This window comes from Marmota marmota, unplaced genomic scaffold (assembly GCF_001458135.2).
Source record: "Marmota marmota marmota unplaced genomic scaffold, marMar, whole genome shotgun sequence".
Taxonomy (NCBI): Eukaryota; Metazoa; Chordata; class Mammalia; order Rodentia; family Sciuridae; genus Marmota; species Marmota marmota.
Window position 1 is genome coordinate 66824061 of NW_026000174.1, and position 21980 is coordinate 66846040.

Consider the following 21980-nt stretch of genomic DNA (forward strand, 5'->3'; position numbering starts at 1 on the left):
CCCCCCACCCCGGACCCCGCTCTTGCTCCACCTCCCCGAGGCCCCGCGTGGGCAGGGCCGGGGGCACCCAGACTTTCTTGGTGACCACGGTTCTCAGCTGCGGGCCACGCTGTTCCTGAATGAACCAAACTCAGGTTCGTTTCCACGCAACCCCACCCGGGCGCCGCCCCTTCACCCTCCACAGGCTCCGGGCTTCCACCCCGCGGTGCACAGAACAGCCCCCTGCTGCCCCCGACCTAGGCAGCCGGCAGTTAGGATCCTCCCAGAGCTCCAGGTGCCCTCCACCTGCCACCCCTCCTCCCGAGGGGTTTGCTCTCCACCTCAAGGTCACCATCTCAGGACGGCGACTTCCGTCACCTACGGATTTCCTAGTAAACCCACGTGGCATTGCCGGGTACGTTTTCAACTTTTATAGAAAAGTCATCATTCTATACACTGAGCTGCGTTCTTTCTTTTTAACATTTATTTTTTAGTTGTAGATGGACACAAGATACACAATATTGCTTTATTTTATTTATTTACATGTGGTGCTGGGGATCGGACCCAGTGCCTCACACATGCTAGGCGAGTGCTCTTCCTCGGAGCCACAACCCCCTCCCTGAGCTGTGTTCTCTTTCCACTAACTTTAGGTTTTTGCGATTTATCCATGTTGAAACGCGTAGCTCTTGTTTATTCATTTTACGTGGCTGCATAGTTCTCCGTGGTTTGACCACGGTAGGCATTATGCATCTATTCTGCCATGATGGACATTCAGTTTCCAGTTGTTTTACTAATACAAAACAGAATGCGTTCGTGTGTGTGTGTGTGTGTGTGTGTGTGTGTGTCTATCCGAAGGAGACAGACAAAGGGAGGGGACTGAGGGACAATGATACGTACATCTGTTTTACCAGATGTGGCCAAACTGCTCTCTAGGCTGAGCTACCGATTTGCATCCCACCAGTCGGTCACCAGGCTTCATCCTGAGGCAAAGAAGCTGATCCTCAATTCACTCCTAACCTGGACACCCTCTTGTTCCCTTGCTCAGGAGCTGCGTCCTCTGACGGTGTCTTGCGTTCACAGGTAAGTGCTTTCCTGGGGATTCTTGCAACCCTGGGTAAAATGGTTCAGCCGGGGTGTTTCTGGAGGGGCCCCCTGTTTCTGTTGCAGGAGCCCAAGGGCCACACACTAGTCGGCAGAGGAGCCTGGCTGCCCATTGGGTGGCCCTGGCTTTGGAGAGTCTTCTCAGGGCCTGGTGGGGTCCCCGCGGCTCCCTCGGATGTGTGTTCTGATCCCCTCCCCGTCCCCGGGAGTGAGACCCTGCGGAGTCTCAGCCCTGCCTTCACTTTGACCGGCGGTTTTGGCCTCCAGCGCGTTCCAGGCAAGATCATTCCATCAATTCCCTGGCAGTCGGCTCAGCAGATTTATAGGCATCAAACCCCCCCAAAAAAAAAATTTTGCTTAATAACATGCTTGCGGAGTGTTTTTGTGCCCGTGTGCTCCAACAATGCAAAGTGTTCCAGCAAAGAGGAGGCAAATTTCTTTGAAATTAGGCTATTCAAAGTGACTACTCGACTCAGGGCTTTTGATATTGCTTTACGGAATCTGTTTTGCCCATAAAATCATGTCTGTGCTGTGCTCGCCATTCAGCTGACATTTATTCCAATTTTCGAATAGCAACTTCTTCCACTTTACCTTCTGTAATTCAAAAGAGGAATCCTTAAGTCTTTGGAAAATTGTTTTTTGTAATATTCTAAAGTGAAAATACTTGCAAATGTGTACTTTTTAGAACAAGCGTAAATTTTAAAATCGGGACTAAAGTAACCTTTTATGTGTGAACTTGCCTGCGCTGTAAATCACGGACTGTTTTTTTCCCCTCTATTATTTTAGCAGGTCTCAAGGGCCCTGTGTTTGCATGAGATTGGAATCGCTGGTGGGGGGCTGAGAGGGGCTCAAATAAAAGCCGTTCCCTGTGCTGTGTGTCCTGTGAGCACTTGTCTCTGTGGCGGCTGCTGCCCCAGACCTCGCCAGTCTGTGGGAAAATAATCTGGTAATACCCGTGATGGTTCTTGTCCCCACTCCTATTTGGGGTCTCAGGTCCCTGCTACGTTCTCTCGATCCTTCCCCCCAGTGTCTCTCCTGGGCTCATGCCCAAGTGGCCTCCACCTGGCACCTCTGAGCACCCTGATCTCAGCACCTGCCTCGGCCGGATGTGGTGCTCTCTCCCCTGGGCCAGCCCCTGGCTTCAGCCTGAGTATTCCAGGTGACAGGCCACGACCTCGAGCCCTCCAAGGGCAGCTCTTCACGGTCTCCCGCGGGGCCCTCATCATCCTCTGGACCTCCAGCCAGCGGCCTCCTTACCGTTGCCAGAATCTCACCATCTCAACTCCAGTCACTGTGCTTGGAAGACAACGTTTCCTTGCAGCCAGAGACGCGCAGCCCCTCATCCAATGTCTCCCTGGGTGTGGGGCGTCTTGAGCCCTTCCCTGGAGCATCCCCTGACGCTGCCTGCTGTGGGGTGCAGCTGAGCACAGGACGGGGGGGTGGGACCATCAGAGGTCAGGAGGGGTGAGAACTCTGTGTCTTCAGACTCCTACGGCCTTGGTTCTCCAACCGGGGAAGGAGTGGGTGTCACGAGTTGACCCAAGGCACACCTCCAGCTCTTTAAGGTATTAGAGATAGGATTAAACCTTGCTCATCATTTATCAGCATTTAAAAATTGGATGCACCTCTGAGGCACCGCTCTTTTTGGTGACCTCATTTGGAATTCTCATCCATTCTCAGCCCTTCTTCTTTGCTCATAGCAGCGTTTGTGGCTATGAATTTTCCTACAAGTGTTTCTTTGGCTGCATCCCACACATTTTGATAGGTAGTATTTCACCACTATTCAGTTCTATGTACTTTAAATTTTTTTATATATATTTGTTTTTAGTTGTTCATTTTATTTCTTGTAGGTGGTGAGAAGAATCGAATCCAGTGCCTCACACATGCTAGGCAAGTGCTCTACCACTGAGCCATAACTCCAGCCTCTGTATGTACTTTTAAAGTTTTCAACTGATTCATGGATGATTTAGGTAATGCATTCAAAAAGTTTCAAACTCAAAAAGCATAAACTGTCTACAAGGAAAACTATTCCTTCTACCTCTGCCTAGTAGCCAGCCTCCCACAGACAACTAATATCATTCATTATAGTTTTCATATATAGTTTATGTGTACATATATTGAGAGAGAGAGAGAGAGAGAGAGAGAGAGAGAATATCTTAAATGTCTCCAAAGACTTATGCGTTAAGGGCTTAATTCCCCCAGGTTGGCGTTATTGGGAGGTAATGAAAAACTCCTTCTTCTTCTTTTTTTTTTTTTTTTAAAGAGAGAGCAGGAGAGATAGAGAGAGAGAGAATTTTAATATTTTAGTTTTCTGTGGACACAACATCTTTGTTTGTATGTGGTACTGAGGATTGAACCCGGGCCGCATGCATGCCAGGAGAGTGCACTACCGCTTGAGCCACATCCCCAGCCCGGTAATGAAAAACTTTAAGAGGTGAGACTTAGTGAGAGTTCTTCTGGTCAGTGGGGAGATGCCTTTGGAGGGGCTGAGGGGCACCAGGTTCTCCTTTTCCTCTCTTTTTCACATCCCAGGCATGAGGAGAACAGTGTGCTCTGACTCATGCTCCCACCTCTGATGTACTGCCTTGCCACAGGCTCAAAGCCACAGAGTCAAGTGTTCATGGATTGAAGTCTCCAAATATGTGTGCCAATGTATAAACCTTTCCTTCTTATAAGTTGATTATCTTGGGTATTTTGTTATAGTAACAGACACCTAACTAACACAGGTGTATAAACATATTGTGTGTGTATGCAAAGTAGGCAGATGTACCCCTCCTCCTTCCTAGGAAAATCCTGTTCCTTTAGTTGTGAAATGTGTTTTAGTTTGTTCTCAGTAGAGATCCTTCCACACCATTACATAAAGAGCTTCCTCGTTTGTTTTAAAAGCGGCAGCCCAAGGCCTTCCCCTGGGGCTGTGCCAGCCGGAACCCCCAGCAGCATGTTGGGATGGCCCCCGTTCTGCACAAAGCGTGTCTTATCAAATTTTGGTTCTTTGTTGATCTAATAGTGAATAATGAGCCATTTTAGTTTTCACTGATATTTATCTCATTGCGAGTGAAGTTCAACCTCTTTTCACGTTTTGAAGTAATTTTATACAGATGTGGCTTCTGATCGCTGTTCTCCAATAGCAGGAGGAATGACCGCTTCTGGGTTGGGGCTGGGGAAAATCTAAGATGAGCTCGGAACATCCTGTAGGGTCGGAGGAAGGAATTGCTGAAACCAAGACAAAACCAACCCACAACGAGGTCACAGGCCACAGGTCATAGGTCACTGGTCGCAGGAGCCAACGCCAATGCTCCCGATGGCCTGACTGGAGCAGCCCGAGCAGGAAGACAATCTAGGATGGCCTAAGCCCAACCCGGGAAATGCGCCCACGGAAGTCCCCGGGTCGCAGGTAAACAATTGCATAAATAGGCAAGAGGAGGAGCCAAGACAGAAGATCCCAAATACACGTGGAGGTCCTTCCTTCCAGAGGGAGGCTCAGTGCCCCCAAGGTCGGCTGGACTTAGTGACCCCTAGACACAGGGTGGGAGGGAAACAGCGACTGACACTCCAAACCCGGAGACAGCGCCTGTCATGGGTGGGAAGGTTGACGTCCCCGATGACGTCACGGTCCCTGACATGAGGAGGGGCTGTCACGCCCCTGGTTTTTCCCCAATCTTGGTCTAATTGTGAAAAATAATTAAATAATCCCAAACTGAGGGCATTCTGTGAATATCCGACAACTACTCTTCAGAGACGTCCAGCTCCTGCTGGGCACAGTGGCACACGCCTGTAACCCCTGTGACTCGGGAGGCTGAGGCAGGAGGATCACAAATTCGAGGCCAGTGTGGGCAACTCAGAAAGACCCTCTCTCAAAATACGAAATAACAAAGGGCTGGGGTGCAGCTCAGTGGTAAAGCACCACAAAATAATACAAGGAAAGGTGGAGAAACCACGGCAGGCCGCAGGAGACTGAAGAGACGTGGATACACTGTGGCACCCTGGACTGCATCCCAGAACAGACAGAGACACCGTGAGGGAAACTGGAAAAATAGGAACAGAGGGTTCAGTTAATAGTAAGGTACTCGGAGATTCCTCAGAAAACTTGGAATGGAACCACCATTTGACCCAGTTACCCCTCTCCTCAGCATATACCCCCGAAGGACTTAAAATCAGCGTTTTTTATAGTGATATGGCCATATCAATGTGGATAGCAGCTCAATTCACAATAACTAAGCTATGGAACCAACCTGGGTGTCCTTCAAGTGATGAATAGATAAAGAACATGTGGTACATATACACAATGGAATATTACTCAGCCATAAAGAAGAATGAATTATGGCATTTGCTAGTAAATGGATGGACTAGAGACTATCATGCTAAGTGAATTAAGCAATCCTAAAAAACCAAAGGCCAAAGGTTCTCTGATATGTGGATGCTGACTCACAGTGAGCAGAGGGAGGGAAGAATAGAAGTTCACTGTATTAGACAAAGGGGAATGAAGGCCAGGGAGGGGGGATGGAAACAGGAAAGACAGTAGAATGAACTGGACATCACTTTCCTGTGTTCACATGTGAACACAGGATCAGCGTAACCCCACATCATGTACTACCACAAAAATGGGAAGTTATACTCAGGTTTGTCTGAAATGTCAATCATGTGAAACTAAAGAGAACAAATAAAAAAATTAAAAATAGTAAAGTACTAATGTTAATGTCTTAGTTTTGACAAATCAACTATAGCTAAGATCTTAGCATTAGTCATAAGTGGGAGAAGGATATCCAAGAGCTGTCTGTACCATCATTTCAACTTTTCTATAAATCTAAAATTATTCTAAAGCAAAATTTTATTTTTAAATGGTTATTTGTATTTCTTTCATTATAAAATATTTTAATCATTCGCTTTGTCCATGTTTTCTTTAAATTTTTTTTTTAGTTGTACATGGACTCAATACCCTTATTTATTTATTTTTATGTGGTGCTGTGGATTGAACCCAGTACCTCACCTGTGCTAGGCAAGTGCACTACCACTGAGCCCCAGCCCCAGCCCCTGTCCATGTTTTCTTGTTGGTCTGTTTCTTATTTATAGAATCTCTTTACATATTGGGCTTTGACTATAATATGAATTACATATATTTCCCCAATGTGACTTTGTTTTTCCTTAAAGTTATCTTTCCCACCTGAACATTTTAAATTTATATATCAAATTTATTCACTTTTTGTTTGACTTTATATTACAACTGGAAAGGTCTCTCTCCCCTTCAATCTTATAAAATAATTCACTCATGGTTTACTCAGATACTCTTAAGTACTTTCTTTTCCTACATAGTCTATATGCTACAAATTATAAATTATAAATTCTTAGAAATTTATTAATTTATAAAGCTGAATCAGTTAAAGTACAATCAAGAAACAGAAGTCACCCAAGTTGTTTGAACTGACTTTAATATCAATAATGAGGGTCTGAGAGAGTAGCTCAGTGGGATAGCACTTGCCTAGCATGTGTGAGGCCCTGGGTTCAATCCCCATTACCACAATCTATCAATCAATATATGTGTAGACAGTTGTTAACTAGGTAACTCTAATTGCAAAATGAAAAATTTATGATATTAGAGGATCAGCAGCTGTGACCCTCAGGGTTGAGGGAACAAAGGGAAGAGGTAGAAATTACTAAATTTTAGTAACTTAGAGGAAGAGTTCCCTGGCCTTAGGACTTGAGAAGGGAATACATTCTGCAATTAATCTTTTGTCACAGCAGCTCGGCCTTTAATAATACGGTGTCAGTCTTCCATTTCACCAATTCTCTTCTCGACTCTGTCTAGTATGTTCATCGAACCTTTAACTTTAATAATATGTAACACTTTCATTTCTGGGAATTCTATCCGATTTTACTGCCTTCTTATCTTTGAAGTCTCATCTCTTGCTCACATTTTCAATTCCCTCTTTTAGTTCAGACATGTATTTAAGGTGTAGATGGAACAATACCTTTATTCTATTCTTATGTGGTTCTGAGGCTCGAACCCAGTCCACACATGTGCTAAGGGAGCACTCTATCCCTGAGCTACACCCCGCCCCTCTTGTGGTTCTATAAGCAGTGTAAATACGGTCGGTTTAAAGTGCTGTATTCATCAATTCCAGCAACTGAAGTCGTTGGGTTTTGTTTTGGATCAGTGTATCCTAGAAGCTGACCCCAGTGCAATTTCGTTGGTGAGAGCTGATCATCTGGATCGTTTCTGGAAGCAATACCAGGGGAATGGAGAAGTTGAGACAGGACAGAAGAGGAACAGTCCGTGGTTGCATCCTGAGCAGCGGAACCCAGTCCCCCCGGGCGCTCTGGAGAGAATCGCCGTGATCTAAGGCTGCTCCCGTCCAGGGTAAGGAAGCAGGAGGCATCTTCTGGCCGACTCCCTTTCTCATTGGCTGGACCATGTTCCCGGGGTGTTCATGTCCAGCCCTTCCAGCCCCCTCCCTGTGAGCAGAGGCCACCAGCAGGCCCAGGGAGGGCCAGGTCGAGGAGGCCCTGGGGGCAGTGAGTTCAGGCACCGCCCAGGCCCACTTCGGCCCAACCCTCCTGCTTCAAGGCAGTGGCCTGTCACAAGTCCTAAAAAATAACCTGTAACATGGTGAGGGGGACAAGTGCACTCTCTGCTGCCTTGGAGGGCCCCAGGGCCATAGCTGACACCCACCTCTCTGTCGTCTACCGGCCCTTCTAGATCCCCCTCATCCTGGCCAGCATTTCTGCTGAGGGTGGTGACCTTCCTGGTGGACCGACAGCTGTCCATCCTGAGGCTCTGAGCCCTCGTGAGCCCATGGTTGATGCAAATGCCCGTTCAGCCATTCCCACACCCAGCGCCTATGGGCGCCACCCGAGTCCTTTGGTTTCCAAGTTCCTCTCTGCCCCTGCTATACCGCGGTGACCCTCCTCAGGGTGATCCAGGTCCATTGTCCCTGTTAGTACAGAGACTTCCTTATTTGCTTCTTCCAGCATAAGAACCCCAGATAACCAGTGGAGCTGTTCACTGGATGCTCAGCAGTGCCCCAGGGGACTCCCCTTCCCCAACAGGAAGTGAGGCCTCTAATCCAAGAAGACTGTAAAGTTGGTTAGAAGCACAGGTTGATGAGTCGCTGGGAATTATTATAACAGGGTCCACCCCGGCCTTCATCTTTGGTTCCTGGAACACCACACCTATCCTGGCCTTTGGTCCAAAGCATAGACCATCTCTTGAAACTCTGAGTCCCAATACCTCAGGGCATCTTCTCCAAAGTGGCACCTCAGTTGTCACTTTAAGAGTTCATCCCAACATTCCACTGTATGTGGAGTTGCTGGCGGGCCCTCTGGCCCTGTCCACTGTCCCACCTCAGGCTGCGGTGCTAGCTGAGGCGCATGTCAAGAGAAGCACACTAGTTGCTGCTCTATTAGTCCATTTTCTGTTGCTATAACAAACTATCAGAGACTGAGTACTTTATAAAGGAGAGAGGTTGGTTAGCTCACGGTTTGGGAGGCTGAAAATGCGTGACTGGACTGTCCCACCGGCTCAGGCTCTGGTGAGGGCCCCTTGGCTGGGTCACAGCGTGGTGGAGGAGTGGAAAGATGTGTGAATGGCCAAGTGCAAGGGGTGGCCTGCTTTGTAACCACCTGCTCTCATGAGTGCTAACCCACTCTGCAGGAGCAGCATTAATCCCGCCAAAAAGCCGCTCCCCTCAGCACCCACCCTCCTCCCCCCGGGCCCTGCCTCCCAAGGGTTCCACCCCTTCCACACGGAGGTCCAAGCTCCCCACACTCGAGTCTGAGGGACACTCACACCTTGTCCAAGTCGCCTCCTCCCTTCTCATGCTCCCCCATACGTCACCCCCCGACTTTTCCAGGCCACTTTTCTGCTCCTGCTTCTTTCCGGGTCCCTCACCATCCAGCCTGACCATCTACCCCTGCCAGGGTCTGTGCATGTCCCCCCTGAGCGGATGGCCAGCTGCGAGGCTGGAGCTGGCTGACTGGACCCAGTGGCTGGAGGGCGGCAGCTGCCCCTTTTTATTTGCCCCGATTCATCCAGCCAACCCTGCCTGAGTGGCACCCGGGGTTCCCCACCTGCTGTTGTCTGGCTGACAGTGGCTGAGAGGTGGCCACGAGCCAGAGAGCTGTGGGGTCTGGGTCACCTGTCAGGCACGTTCCATTCTCATCAGTGGGAGGTTCCTGTGATGCCAAACCTCCCCCGTCGCATGGCCTCCTGTCCACCCCAAGGTCAGGCTCTCAGCCTGTCTCAGCGCCCAGTGGCTCTCCATGAGCCACTTTTCAAATGGCTGATGACTCTCTGCTGCAGGTGGGAGCCCGGCTGCGGAGCCCACGCTGTCCATCTCCTGCCCGGGATTTCCAAAGACTCCCCACGGTGGCCTTCTGCACCACGGTGGACCCACATCACTGGACGCAGATGGCACAGCCCAGGGGCAGAGTTACTGGGTCTGGCACCTGAACCCCCTGGAGAGGAGTCCTCGCCGAGGCCCAACAGAAGTGGCACTGTCCCAGTATCCTGACAAACGGTTTGGAGCAGTGCTTCCTGGTGTCTGTCATGGGTCATCTCCAAAGTCCAAAGAGGCAGATCAAGCACTGTGCCTTTTCCTGGTGGCCGAAGACGCCGGATAAAGTGACTCATCTGTCTCGGAAGGACCGGCCCCTTTGAGGCTCCAAGAACCTCACTGAGGCGTCAGATGTCAGCCTTCGAAGGGCTCGTCTGCCACCCTCTGTACCGCAGGGAGGTCTTACAAGGGACCCGGGAGACGTCCCACTTCCTGCTCATCAGGTGTGATGAGCACAAAATCTTCAATGTCCTGTGTCAGTCTGCTGCTCTACGGAGTGTCCGTGATGAAGGTCCCTGCAAATGCAAACTGCTGTCTATCTTAGGTAGCTGCAGATCACTTCCGATACGTCTTCCTCACGAGGCCTGCAAAGGGCATGCTCACCCAGTCTACAGCTTCATTCCAAATCCCAGAGGCTGCTCCACTGCAGAGAGAATGCATGTCACGACGGCAGCTTGGGGCTACCATTGGGTCACGTTCACCGTGATCCATCCCCATCGGCTATGATTCGGGTAGTTTTGTGAGGGCCCCAGCGGTGCATCACACAGGGCTACGGGGGACCACCTTCCCTGCCTTCTGTAAGTGATCAAAGGAGACACTAGCTCTGACTGACAGCCCCTGTGCTGTTGCTCCTGGTTTTCCATCTCGTAAGTGTGTCCACCCTCAGTACTCACTCAAGGACAGAAGAAATGCCCCCAGGACGGTTCTCCAGGCTCACGGACTTCCTGTGAATGGATTTGGGCTGGACTTCACTTCTCTCTTGGATTCTGTGAACCCCCTTCTGACAGGGAGAGTCAGGAATTTGGGGTCTCCTGGTATGGGTGTCAGCTCTGACCCTGTTCCCAGCAGTCCTGAGAGTCCTGGCTATTCCCCTTCCCCTGCATCAGAGCTGTCTGATAAATGACCGTAAGGAAGGATCAAGACAATCCTGGACCAAAGGATCACGACTTTCAAGGTCCTTCAAATAAACCAAATAAACCTAATAAATGAGCCAAATAAACCTCTTTTCTTTATAAAGCTATCCAGTCTCAAGTATTGTGTTATAGTAACGGAAAGCTGACTAGTACATCTGGCACCACTCCCTCATTTGCTGTAGGCCATTGGCGCAGCCCTCAAGATGGTGGCCCAGCCATGTGTTAGGGACAGTTCAAGGTGCCCCTACCCTGGTGAGAAACCCTGGAGGGTGCTCCAGATCAGTTAACTCTCCCCCATCCAGCCAGTATTCTACTCTTCAACCTACCATGGGGTGCAGTGCCCAAGGGGTCTCGGTGCCAACTCCCCACTTTCCTGTGGGCTCCGGGCCTGGCTCCCCCTTCCCATCGCAGCTCTTGAAACCAAAGGGCATGGTTTCCACCTCTCTTCATGTCTGCTCAGATCCTTCCTCTTTCTGTTCCCTGAAATACTTTCACTTCCTTATAAGCCCAGCTGGACATTCAGAAGAAAGTTTCTGGATTCTATCCGCGTTTTGATTGATGTGTTTGCTTATGGGTTTTATTTTGCCACGCTGGGAGAGGACCCAGGGCCTCAGGACGCTGGGCAAACCCTCAGCGCCGCGCTCGCCCGGCCGCTGCGCCCCGTGGCTGTGCCCCGTGGCTTCTGTTGCAGCCGTGGTTAATTCCAGCCTTCATGCTGCACAGGGCAGAACTCCTCGGGGTTTTCTTTGTTCCTATCATAAAAAATAATTTGCAGTTGCAGAGCAAATAAAACGGTGGTTTATTCTAGCACATTTCAAACAAGTAAATGGCTTCTCTCCTCTCCCCACCCCCAGAGCCTTAGAGGGCTATTTTGTGACTTTGGAGTCGTATGTAAATACCTGTAGGGGTCATTGTTATGTGGGGTGAAAATCCACTGTGACTTGGGGGATCTACTGCGTCCTCCCACCAACAAACACAGTCTGCTTTCCATTTGTGCCTTATCTTGATCTATTGCTTCTGTGTATGGGTATTTTTGTGTTTTCCCCTTAGACTTTCTATGGTTCAATATTCGTGCACTCTATTGTGGGGCATGGTGTGAGGTAGGGATCTATCTTTCCTCTCCCACATGGCTAGTGAATAGTCCTGGTGCTGTTTTTAAAGACACATCTGCTCTTGTTCACTGAATGTGATGCACCCATTAGTTCTGGGTAGGTGGTTCCATTCCATTAATCTATGCATGGAATCAGTGAGAGTGTGTTTGGCTGCAAGTAACAGGAAAACAAAAAACCAAAAAAAAAAAACAAAACGAAAACCTTGCTTTAGACAGATGGGGGCTCCTTTTTCATGTGTAACTATTAATCCAAAAATGGATGTTTCTGGGGTTGGCTCAGTTACCTAACTGGGCCACCAGGGACCAGAATCTTCTCTCTTTCCATTTATCCTCTTAACCATGTCTGTCACTCCTGGGCACTAGATGGCCTACACAGCACAAGGCTTCATCTCTGCTCTTGGAACAAAAAAAGAATGAAGGGCCCTTGGTGGCCACCAGCACCTCTTCTTCAGGAAGCACGAGGTTTCTCAAAACTCCAAGACTCTTGCTTCCGCCTTGTTGGGCAGCCCTGAGTCATGTTCTGCTGCTTTCCGTTGCAAGAGAAGCTGGGAAAGGGAGTAAGTAGATTGTCCTACGTGACTTAGAACAACCCCGATTGCTTTGGGCTGGGTATAAAAGTGGGGGCTCCAGTTGCCCCGGTAGACCAGTGTCAGGGGTTGGCTACTGTGGCACAGTGGCCTCCTGAGAATATTGCCAGGGACACTCATGCAGGGAAAATTTTAAAAAATACAATAGCCAGAGCTCCTGGGGGTGGCCAAGTGTTCCAGCTCAGGCCGTGGGAGGTGTGATACAGTCAACCTTCCCAGCAGGACTGGCTGATTCATTTAAGCCACATCCCACACCTGACCCCACAGAAAGAACCCAGCCGGTGGGCGGAGTGTGAGGGGTTGGGGTACGATTCTCACCGATGGGTGGCAACCAGCTGCTTCTGTCCCTCGGGTGTATTTATTTCCTTCTCTGCTTGTAACAAATTACCACAAACAAAAACCGTGGCTTACATGCAACACAGATTTATCTTACGGTTCTGGAGGTCAGAGGTCAGGGGGGGATCTCACGGGGTTACAGTCAGGGTGACACCAGGCTGGTTCTTCGTGGAGGTACCTGGTCGATTGTCCAGGTCTCCCAGTCTCCAGAGGCTGCCCCTCCAGCTCCGAAGCCAGCCTGTCGCGTCTCCCCACCTCCCTCTGCCTCTGCTGCGTTCTCACCCGGGACACGCCATGACACCAGCCCCCCTCCATCACCCAGACTCACCTCCCATCTCAAAATCCTCCTTTTTGAGGGTTCCTGGGCATGAGGACCAAGCGTTTCTCCTTGTCACCAATGACGGGCTGGTTCTCCAGGAAGGAGAACGGGCTCTGGTGCAGGGCAGAGCTGGGAACCTTGCAGAAGATCCTGGGGCCCAGGGTTCAGGTGTCACTTCAGCTGTGCCGTGAACTGGGTCTGCAGGGCCCAGAGATGCGTCCCACCGGCCGTGGTCTGGAAGTCCTCACCGAGCAGACCCGGGGGCTCTCCCTTTCTCTCCACTCCCTGCACAGACATGGTGGGGTGGGAGGACCCAGCCCACGGGTTCCCTGCACTTGAAGCAGGAAACCAGGCCGACTGCCTGGGGGGGGCGGCGGGGGCTCAGAGTGCGCTGCAGCAAAGGGCAGGGGTGCCTGGGGGGAGCAGCACAGACCCCAGGGGCCCCTCTGGGTCTGGGGTACGAGGTGGGTGAAACCTCACTGCAGGGAAGGCCTGCACTTTGAGCCCTTCGTGATGTGAGTTACAGTCAACAAAGAAAGAAGTCGGGGAGTGAGGCCACACTGTCCTTTGGAGAGCGTCTCTCACGGCAAGGCAAGGTTTCGACGTTTTCAGTGATTTTCCTCACTCTTCTTGCCCCTTCCTCCCGTCCCTACCCCTGTCCCTTGGGCAGAAGCTGCATGTGTTTTAGAGGGATAAGGGGCCACAGACTGGGGGGGTCTCCATCTGGATGGGTGGAAGGACAGCCTTAGAGAGGCGAGAGGAACCCTCTCCTAGTGTTGTGGGGACAAAGAGGCAAGGCACGGGAGACAGCAGGAAACAGTTTTATTTGGTTGCAGCCAGGTTCAGGGGGCAGAGCTTTTGTTGTAATGAATCAATCCCCTGAACCCCGAGTTCAGGGAGTTTCAGAGTTTTATACCCAGCAGGTAAGGGGAGGGGCTCAGAAGTTCACAGTCAGCGGAAGTTCACATAGAAGCAGCTTTTTCTTTCACTGTTCTGGGCAAGTTAACCCTTCAAGGACAACACCTGAGAAGGGGGGAGCTTCTTCTCCCCTTTCTTTCCTCCCCCTGCCAGCTGTTACCATGGAGCCCAACTGTAACTTATCTTAAAAATGTAGACATCTCTGTGAAGCCCAGCTCAAGGCCAGAGGCCTTGTTTGCACATTTCATCAAGGTACTATACTGGATACGTTTGTGAAAAACTAGTAAGGGGGAGTCCAGGCCTGGGTGGCAGCCCGGCCCCGTCTGTCCTGGCCAGCCTCCTCCCTCCAGATATTCCATATGGTATAATAAAGAACTCAACCAGCCTTGGTCCCTGGCTCCTGGGAGGGTCAGGCTGAATCTTTGTAACTCCCAGTAATGAGGGTCTTCGTTGTACAGGAGTCCCCTACACCCCCACAACACCTGAGCTCCTGGTAATGAGGTGACTCGAGGTGGAATCCTAGAGGCTTCCAATGGGGCTGGCCAGGCCACTGAAGTCAACCCTGGGAGGAGAGCTTGGCCTACCGAGAGGGGGCCGGCTGGAGGTGGAGTTCCAGTTCCGTCCATCAAGCCCGCGGAATGAAGTCCCGGGGAGAACAAGGGCGTGCAGGAAGGTGGGGTGCCCTGACTCCAGGGGAGCCGGCCTGGACACTCTGTTCTGGACCCCCCAGACCTCGCCCTGCGTGTCTCCTCATTGCCTTTGTGTCCTTTATAGTAAGACTGGAATCCTAAACAGAGCCCCGCCCAAGTGGTCAGACTCCAAATGGAATCACTTACGTCTCATCGTGACAAAATGGAATCAGGAGGCCCTGAAGGGGGAGCCGGTAAGCATCTGCCTGATAACAGGAACGCAAGAGGCTGCCTACCCACAACCTTGCAGAAAGACCACGACAGCCTTGCACAAAAGCATATTTCCACGAGGACAATTGCTCAGCAATTGCCCGTGTGACCTTGGGTTGGCAAAAACCCTTCCTATTGATCCTTGCAGCCAAGGATAATGGTTTCAAAACAACTTCTGCAACCTTCCTCGTTTTATCTGTAAAAGCCCTTGACTTCCTTTGTCTCTGTGACACGCGTATTTCAAATTGCAGCCCTTGTCACTCCACCTAAAATCATTTTGGAAGAGCCTCTCTATGTCATTAATTTAGGTTGATAACACTTTCCTGGGCTCTGTGAGTTGTTTTAGCAAATTACCAAACCTGAGGGGGGATCATAGGAACCCCCAAACTCGTAGCCAGTCATTTGGAAGTTCAGGTGGCCCGAGGACCCTCTGAGTTGGCAGCCGGTGTGTGTAGTGGGGGTGATAATGTCTAGAAGCACGAGACCTGTGGAGCCTGGCAGTAACGCCAGGTGGCCGTGTTAGAGACGATTTGCCATCTTCCAGTTGGGTTTGAAACAGAATATTAAGAAACCTCATCCCGCTGAGCAGAGATGTGGTCGAGAAGGGAATCCCAGATCTGTTTGAGAAACCATTTGAAACCCAGAGAAATTTAGACTTGAGTATAGCAATGATGAAGTAGATCAAAATCATAGCATGTTAACTTTTGCACTAAGTTCAGAAATATACATCTCGGGCATTTTAGGAACGTTCAGAGTTTAAGAGAGTTCGGCATATTTGAGTGTTCCCGGTGCTTGTGATTCTGATTTTAAATAGGCTCTTGAGTCACTGATTTCAACCTGTGATTGCGAGTCGAAACCTTACTCAGTTGGTAAACTGTTTTTGAATATTTAAATATCACCATAATTGTACGTTTAATGTATCTGATTTATAAGAATCAGGTAAGGACTTGGGAATTTGTTAGTCAGATAATTGAAAAACTTAGAAAACTGAATATAATAAATTTTGATTGCCGCTTAAAATGTTTAAAGGAGTTTAATTAACTAAGTAGGTAAATGGTACAAACATTAATTAAAGTTCTCCTTATACATGATTGTTAAAATTTGCTGGATCTATTCATAGAATATGTTGCATTTGATCACTCCAGAAATGGGAGAGGGGAAAACGAAGAGCTTCAGCACGGTGGGTGCAAAGTCTCAGTTCCACGAGACAAATAAGTTCTAGAGATCTGCAGTTCACCGCTGCGCCCACAGCTGAGAATATCATACTGTACACTCAAATTTTTGTTAAGAGGGCTGGAGGGTGGCTGAGCCCTAGTAGAGAGATTGTGTGAGGCCCTGGGCTCCATCCCCAGCATAGAAAAAAAAAATTTTTTGTTAAAAGGGCAGATCTCATGTGAAGTGTTATTATACCAAAACAAAGTAGTGGGGGGTGGGGAATCAAGGAAGAACTTTAAAACCAAACTAGAAAGTCTTTCCCTGCTTAAAAGCTGCCCTCAAGAACACCAAAATAATCCTTGGAGTGGGACCAGAGGAGGTGGATGAGGTTGACTCCTCTCCGGCCCCATCTGGGAAGACTCTTGCTCTCCTGATTCATCAGGGGCCCGGCCTGAGTGTCCAGGATGAGGAGCTGCCCCAGGCCCTGACCTCAGCTGGTAGGAGGTTTGCAAGCTGCTGGGTGTCGGAGGGGTGCACAGCCCGTGGTCCCAGGTGACATGGTCAGGTCCACTGCTGGCCTCGTGTCTGCTCCCAGGGTTACTCCAATGCCATTTCTGTGCAGCTGCTGTTGACAAAGCTTCCTGGTGGCAGTGGCCATGGCTAGCAGGGACCTCTGTGAGTGTGCAGGTGGCACAGGCTGGGGCCTGAGTGGGGCGGCCTGAGTGGTTTTTTTTCCTACCTCTCCCAGTGCCGCCCTGCTCTGCAGGCTTCCTGCAGTGGTAAAGTGGATTGTAAACCAGACCAGGCCACCATGGTCACCTCATCAACCGTCACTACTGGTGGCCCTCATGGTGGTGGGGTCTGGGGCTACTGCACCTCAGACTCAGCTATTAGACTAGGCTGTCAGCTATTAGACGGGGACATTGCGCCCTATATCTCGCCATCTCCACCTCATTTTCTTCCTGTACCCTTGGCTGGTGTGGTCTGCATTCCCACGTGGCTCAGCCACACCGGTGTCAGGCTGGGGGACACAGTCACACACTGCACAACCCCACAGGTCAAGTGGATTCACACAGAAGTTAGGCTGAAGGTCATGGAAACCAGGTGTGTCACACGCCTGCACCCCATCCAGTGTCCTGGGGCCCCTGCAAGGCAATCTATTGGGTATGGGAAGAAATATCAAAACTCCCCTTCATATTTATTTTTAACTCATTCTTTTACATTTCCAGCTCTTGAATATAAATATATGTGTGTATATATATATATATATATATATATATATATATGTATCTAAGAGGTTTTAGTTCCAGGATCCCCCACAGATTCCCAAATCCCAGAATGTTCAAGTCCCTTATATAAAATGACGTAGTATTCTATATGTATGATAAGAATTATGATGCATTCCGCTGTCATGTATTTAAAAAATAAAAGCAATTAAAAAAATGAAATAAAATGGTGTAGTATTTGCATATAACCTATGCACATCCTGCCATATATATATAAATCATCTTTAGACGAGTTATAATACCTAATACAATGTAAACTCTATGTAAACAACTGTCATACTGTATCGTTAAGAAAAGAATGATGAGGAAAAATATCAGCACATGCTCAAAACACAAGCAATGTTTTTCTGGATATTTTCAGTTTGCGGCGATCCAAACTGTGGACCTGTGGATAAGAGGCCGACTATTCCAGTAGGTCAAAGTATATGTTTATCCATCACTAGACAAAATGGTGGCAGTAATGCTTTAAAATCTTTATTTATAAAGACACTGCACAGAGAAGGTTTTTCCATCATTAATCTAACGGACAAGCAGTTATGGATCCTGGGCTGTGAGCCGAGGGCAGCGTTGGACGGCGTGGAATTTCTTAAGAGGGAGAAGGCTAGCAGAGAGGGTGGAAGAGCTGGCTCCCGGTGACAAGCTGGGAGAGCAGTCCTACCGGTGTCACAGAGAATATAAAAAGCAACGTGCTACCCAACCAGAAAGTGACCCACCATCTAACTGGGGGACGGGCAGCTGAGACCACCGAGAGGAGCTGCAAACGGCTGTCAGGGACCCTCGGGAGAGCGGCGTGTGGACCACTCGCTGGAACCTGGAACCACTGGAACCGCCGGGTTTGCCCAAACCCAAGGGCACTTTGTTGATGAGGGGGAGGGGCCAGCAAGAGCGCGGGCTGGCCACCCACCGCCACAGGCTGCGGCAGCTGGGAATCCACCACGGTGACACTCACCTGCAGAAATAAGTCACTCACATCCCTAGGGTGGACGTGAGTAGAAACGGCAGGGGCTACGATTACAGTAAAAAATCGGAAGAAAAAGACGATCCATGTGCATAGATAGAGAAAGCCTGGGAGGGTGGGTGCAGGGGGTGGGGGGACCAGAGCCTTCTTTGGGAACAACCCTGACCAGATGTACTGAAAGCCAGGCTGGGCTCCAGAGAGGCTGCTCCAGGTCCTCAAGGAATGACATTTTGCTCGCCATCTCAGTTTCCTTGCTGGGGACAAACCCTACCCACCCCTCAGACCCCGAGGTTGCTGGCTGTCACTGGGCGGTGTCCAGGAGACCCAGGGGACCTCACAGCAGCCAGCTCACAGGGATCTCAATTTCCAGGAGCTCAGAGTGAGACTTCAGAGAAGGCAGAGCGTGTCACACTGGTAGTGGGGTCCACTCGGGCTGCCTCCTGCCAGAGCTGAGCCGGGCTCCCTCCCGCGTGAACGGTGAAGCCCGAAGCCAGAGTGCAGGCTGGCTCAGCCTGAGCCCACCTCGCGGGTCCCCCAGCGCACTCCACTCCTGAGGGACCGACCCACTGCCTCACAGGCTCTGTCCCCACGGGCTGGTGCTTGCTGCCCTTCATCTGTCCTCCTGGAGCCTCGGTAACAAAGCGCATGGCCCACCAGGGCTTGGTGGCAACCTCGGGCTCCGGTGCCACCATGGATGGCAACAGGAGGTGGCTGCAGCACTGGGGGAGAACGGAGGGCTGGCACACAGCCCCAGAGGAGAGAAACCCTGAATTGGTCACCCCCAGTTGGCCTGGTGCCCCAACTCAGCAAAAAGCCAGGAAGGTGGACCAAAGGAGGCTCATCTACAAAGAACTTGGGAGCCCACTTCTGTTACCACTTTGTTTTTCCCTCCCGGAGCCTCCAGCAGGCAGGGAGACTGGAACCCAGTGTCTTTGGCTGCCGGAGATGTCGGGAGTTCTAACTTGCCCCATGGGGACAGAGGGCCCGAGGTTAATTCACAAATGGACCAAACCGTCACGGTTCCGGAGACTGAGCCCCAGCCCCGGTCTGAAGTTATTCTCTGCCTTGGGGGGGACGGGTGTGATAGGATTTTGAAACTCAGCAAATGAAGCTGGACACTGTCACCCCAAGAGTGTCCCCAGGGAGAAAGTAGGCTGTTGCAGATCCTCGGGAAGTGGGGGTGCTTTGTGACTCACCTGCTGTCTACTGGCCTCCTCGCACTCCTGCACCCCCCTACCCCTCCACCCTGTGGATGATGGAGTCGAAGTTGGTTGCCTGTCACAGGCAGGGCAGAGGGTGGGGACAAAGTGAAGGACAGAAAAGGAGCTGCAGAGATGATGTCCACAGAGGTGCAGTGGGAACAGGAACCAAGCTGTGGGTTCCTGGGAAGGGCACCCTGGTGCATCTGTTATTTACCTGTCTGGGGACTTTGTCATTTATCAGCAAACATTGATTGAGTCTTTTACAAGATTTTTGTTTTTTTGGTACCGGGGATTGAACTCAGGGGCACTTGACTACTGAGCCACATCCCCAGCCCTATTTTGTATTTTATTTAGAGACAGAGTTGCTTAGGACCCCGCTTTTGCTGAGGCTGGCTTTGAACTCACCATCCTCCTGCCTCAGCCTCCCAAGCTGCTGGGATTACAGGTGTGCACCAAATAAATTTTGACTGGTAAAATTCAATCCTGCTTCAAAGACCAATGCCCATCCCTAGCTCCACCACATACATACTAGCGCGTGCGCACACACACACACACACACACACACACACGCACACACACATGCACACACCTTATGCAGGTGGCCAGATAGAATTACATTGATTGAAACTAAGGAAAGGGGACTGGGGTTGTGGCTCAGTGGCAGAGCGCTTGCCTAGCATGCTTAAGGCACTGAGTTTGATCCTCAGCACTACAAAAACATAAAATAAAGATATCGTGTCCACTTAAAACTAAAAAATAAATAAAAAAGAAAGTAAGGAAAGTATCAAGTTGCCCTTGAAACTTAGAAGCCAGAATAAGACAAAGAGTGAGCAAAGGTGACAGTCTATCCAGGCAAACGGATTTTATAATTTCCTGCAAAATTAACCTTTTGCAGCTTGTGATTTTTTCCCCCAGCTATTTCGGGTGCTCTGCAGAGTAGAGCTGAGAAAGCGTGATGTGTTGTCTGGGGTGGGGCACCAGGGCGGACAGATTCTGGGGCCAAGGACCCTGGGAACTGAGACTCAGGAGGAAGGGAGGGAAGCGGGTGGGCAGGGAGCAGCGGAACCGAATGCATCTGCAAGTGACACCTCAGTCCATCCCAAGGGAGCTCCGAGCTGGGGTGGCCTGGGAGCTGCCTTGAATCAGGGGCTCTGCAGCTGGGGAATGAGCATCCCGGCTCTGAAGTGGGGGCTCCACACATCTGCCCCGGTGCTCCCCACACCCCAGACCTGTGCACCCACTCCTCCTCTGCAGGAGGGTCCCTGGTATTCCAGGGGCTTTGTGTCTTCTTCATGCTAGTCTCTGCTCAAATGTCCTCTTTAGAGACAACGTCCTTGGGGCTGGGGATGTGGCTCAAGCGGTAGCGCGCGCCTGGCATGCGTGCGGCCCGGGTTCGATCCTCAGCACCACATACAAACAAAGATGTTGTGTCTGCCGATAACTAAAAAATAAATATTAAAAATTCTCAGAAAACTAAAGACAGAAGGAAACATCTTTATCTTGCTAAAGAGCCTCCACAGTAAACATCACACTTAATGATGCTGACTGAATGCTTTGCCCTTAAGACAGGGAACAGGCAAGGATGTCCCATTCTTCCTCCCTCCTTCAACTGGACTGGAGGCACTAGCCAGTGCAATAAGGCAAGAAAAGGAAAGAAAATTGAGAAGAAACAAAACTGTCTCTACCTCCAAAGGGATTGACTCCACAGAAAATGCCAAGAATCGACAAAAACAAACAAACCAACCAACCCTTTGGAACAAATAAGTGAGTTTAGCAAGGTCACAGATATCAGGTTGACATATAAAGGTCAACTGTATTTCTAAAGTAGCAATAAACAATTGGGAACTGAAAGAAAAAAAACTCAAGTACCATTAACAATAACTCCAAAACATAAAATACTTGGATATAAATGTAACAAAATCCATGCTGGTTAGATATAAAAATGCAGGTGAAATAAATCAGAAGACCTAAATAAATGAACAAAAATACTGCTTAAGGCATGGGGACTCAATGCAGTTTCCCCAAACCTGGCCCTTACGAACTTAGCCAATCTGGCACCTTCCTGAGCCACAGTGGCCAAGGAAAAGAAGTTCAGGGAAGGGCTGGGGTTGCGGCTCAGCAGTAGAGTGCTTGCTTAGCATGTGTGAGGCACTGGGTTCGAGTCTCAGCACTGTATATAAATAAGTAAAATCAAGGTCCATTGACAACTAAAAAAATATTAAAAACAAAAAAATAAAGAAGAAGTTCAGGGAGTACTCTTTGCTGGGGGAGTGCATGGTGAGTAAATGTACCAAGTTTCTCTTTAAAAGTTTCCTTGGGGCTGGGGATGTGGCTCAAGCTGTAGCCTGCTCGCCAGGCATGCACAGGGCACTGGGTTCGATCCTCAACACCACATAAAAAATAAAATAAAGATGTTGTCTCCACCAAAAACTAAAAAATAAATATTAAAAAATTCTCTCTCTCTTAAAAAAAAGTTTCCTTCAACTCCCACTCACAGGGAACCACTGCTAGGAGGCAGTCTGCCTGTACAACGAGGGCTCAAGGCAAAGACCCCAGGTCCCGAGGTCCCGTCTGGGTTCAGGTCCTGGATCCAAATTTATTGGCTGAGGGACTCAAGCAGTTGTTCCTCTTCCTCCTCCTCCTCCTCCTCCTCCTCCTCCTCCTCC

At 49.8% G+C, this 21980-nt stretch overlaps 3 long non-coding RNA genes across 4 annotated transcripts in view; all 3 read left to right on the forward strand.

The window, feature by feature from the left end:
- Positions 1 to 7372, forward strand: part of LOC107135436 — a 12660-nt gene extending 5288 nt beyond the window's left edge. The window contains exons 3-5 of one of the 2 annotated variants that reach the window (XR_001502564.2): positions 891 to 1059; positions 1147 to 4474; positions 7233 to 7372. This is a non-coding gene — a long non-coding RNA (uncharacterized LOC107135436). Of the gene's footprint in view, positions 1 to 890; positions 4475 to 7232 lie in introns of both variants that reach the window. The other variant, XR_007342483.1, reaches the window with a different exon arrangement.
- Positions 7373 to 7404: 32 nt separating this feature from the next.
- On the forward strand, positions 7405 to 10650 carry LOC125612147. The gene is made up of 2 exons (XR_007342484.1): positions 7405 to 7435; positions 9377 to 10650. It is a non-coding gene; the product is annotated as an uncharacterized LOC125612147 (long non-coding RNA).
- A 3049-nt stretch (positions 10651 to 13699) lies between these two features.
- The window catches only part of LOC125612148, a 15725-nt gene continuing 7444 nt past the window's right edge, over positions 13700 to 21980 (forward strand). Inside the window, exon 1 of the long non-coding RNA XR_007342488.1 lies at positions 13700 to 13846. This is a non-coding gene — a long non-coding RNA (uncharacterized LOC125612148). The remainder of the gene's footprint in view (positions 13847 to 21980) is intronic.